Source organism: Penaeus japonicus, unplaced genomic scaffold (genome assembly GCF_977035675.1).
Source record: "Penaeus japonicus unplaced genomic scaffold, GWHDUDI00000001_assembly GWHDUDI00000037, whole genome shotgun sequence".
NCBI lineage: Eukaryota > Metazoa > Arthropoda > Malacostraca > Decapoda > Penaeidae > Penaeus > Penaeus japonicus.
Window position 1 is genome coordinate 1,227,899 of NW_028234439.1, and position 2,500 is coordinate 1,230,398.

The following is a 2,500-nucleotide window of genomic DNA, read 5'->3' on the forward strand; positions in this document are numbered from 1 at the left end:
GAGAAAAATGTGTAAAAAGATGATTTGGCAAAATCACACTGGAACGTGCACGTCCATGACATCAATGGGTTCACATCATTCTCTCAAGTTGTTATTATTTTCTGTCTTGGTGAATAGTTGTAAAATAATAGCAGTAGCCTTGATATTGCAGAGGTACAATTTAATCAGAGAATCTATTTTTCTATCCCAGGATTTTCTTGTAAAATATTATTATTATTTTGTTTTATTTATTATGATCATTATTTTTTTAGATTTTCTTGTAAAGCTTTTAGTATTTCATGGTGATTATCTTGCATTATCTTGCAGACATGTTGATATTATTTGCTTATTCCATTAAATATATATAAATATTATATTGAACGACTAGTCACTCCGTATTATGCATTCTTCACTCTAATCATTGTCGTATTACACAAAGAATACTGAATGGAGGACGTAGCAGTGCTATTTTTCCTATCCATCTTATTCTGTAAGTCAGCAGTATATATTTGAATTATATATTTGTATATATGCACAATGTAAGCTATCTATGTACAGTATAGAATAGATGTATTCAGTAACTTTGGGTTTGATAAAGTAAATGTATATAAAATAGGAGAATGCAGTGAGTGACTTACACATTAATTTTATAATTGTATTATATGTATGTTGTGTGTATGATATGTTAGGAATGAAATTTTTTTCATTTTCAATTAGATTGATGGACAAATAACACTAATTGGTTGTGGGACTAAACCCTATTCCAAGCCTTACTGAAACATGTCCTCCTTGTTAAGGCTGTGCTATCAGGTGTTCTTGGCATATCATAATTATGTTACCCTAACTTTGAGCTTGATGGTTAATGTATTTTTATTTTCATTGGTTTGTTTCTTTGTGTTTTGTTTGTTTCTTGTTACTGCAGGCAGTTTTTGGTGTATTTATAGAACAACTGTTTATGATATGTTCCATATAGTCAGCAGAGGTTTCAGTGGCAGTGGTATAATGTTTATATAAATACATGGGTGCTATATCTGCCTTAATGTGTATTCATGCATCTGAGACAGAGGGAGGGAGGGAGGGAGAGAGGGATAGGGGGAGGGGGGAGAAGAGTGGATGTGTGTAGAATATCACATGTAGAATATCACATGGAGTTTAACCTTTAAAGGATATGATGTCTTATGGTCTGACACAGAAATGTAGTACACACATCCTGTAGGAGTTAAACCTTGCATGAAGCACCTCACTAGATTGTAAGCTTTTAGTACTAGGCTCCTGGCTCTTAACCCATGCGCTACGCGAGAACCCCTATGCCGGGCCATTGCAATATTGCATTGGAAACGTCACACTGGCATTACGCCCCGGCATCAGAAATTTAGCTGTGTCACACGAGTGTGACGCACCATCATCATGGGGTTAATTTGTTGAAATATCTGTCATCTTTTCTCCAGCCACAAGGCAGCAGAGAACCATCCCCACCCATCCCTGTCCTTCCTCCTACTCAGCTGGGCCATCTCGTGTGTGTGGGCGACTTCTCTTCCCACCCAATCTTCCCTCTATCTCTTCTCCAGGAGTCCAGAGACTACTGCACCCACCGTCTCAACCCCATTCCCCTTCTCACAAGACACTCCCCCTTCTCCTCCGTACAGTCCTTCCTGTCATGGCTGTACTTTTGACGATTATTATTTTTTTTTCTTTACATTGTCTTTTATGTATACAGTACATGTTAAAATGCTCTACAAGTTATGATAAAAATGTAATTTATACCATTATATGTGTTTTATTTACATATTTTTTTGTTTTGTTTTTTTATCTGTCCATATTCCCTCCTTTGACATTTGTGGAATTGTGTTTTTTAGGGATTATTATCAACTATTTATCCCCTATTCTCAGTTTCCAGAAAGATAGGCCATTTTCATATGCATGTATGGATTTCACCACAGTTACATAAACAGCTGGGGTTTGGCATGTGTCTGTGAGCATCTATGTCACTTATTTAGGGTTCTATGGAGACTCATGTCACATGAGTAAAAGCAATACTTGGTTCCATTGTAAAAGCAGTAGTGTCATAATTTCTAATTATAGAGGACACATTGTTCTATCTAGTAATGCAGCTGATTAGCTATTTCTTGTGAGTTTATGCAAGTGAACGGAAACCCAACCACCAGTTTTGATTAAACAGCAGGGCTAGTGAGTGGGCTGCTTCACCAGGCCATTAAACACTACACAGGAGACAATTAAATGCTGCTTTGGAAATAACTAGTTTGTACTATCATTTAAACATCTTTGACTAGGATATGTATTTGGATTTATGATGCTGAGGTTCCGTAATCTGGCTTCTGTTTTTTAGGGTGAAATCCAACAAGTATTGATATTGGTCCAGTTCACTCAAATGAAATATCCGTGTCCTTTATTACAGTAGAGACATGAGACGTATTTAACATAACAGAAAGAGATGCCTCTACTCATTTACTTTATCAAATCTGCTTTTAATGAATATATCTACACCCTAAATATTTTTCCA

At 36.1% G+C, this 2,500-nt stretch overlaps 1 protein-coding gene across 20 annotated transcripts in view; it reads left to right on the forward strand.

Moving 5' to 3' along the window:
• LOC122258950 (KICSTOR complex protein SZT2) overlaps positions 1-1,748 on the forward strand; it is a 106,745-nt gene extending 104,997 nt beyond the window's left edge. For 19 of the 20 annotated variants that reach the window (XM_043025260.2, XM_043025266.2, XM_043025273.2 and 16 more), the window contains one exon: positions 1-1,748. This exon is cut by the window's left edge and continues 416 nt beyond it. The gene's annotated coding sequence lies outside the window, so the exon portion shown is untranslated. The other variant, XM_086532763.1, reaches the window with a different exon arrangement.
• The last annotated feature ends 752 nt before the right edge of the window (positions 1,749-2,500 follow it).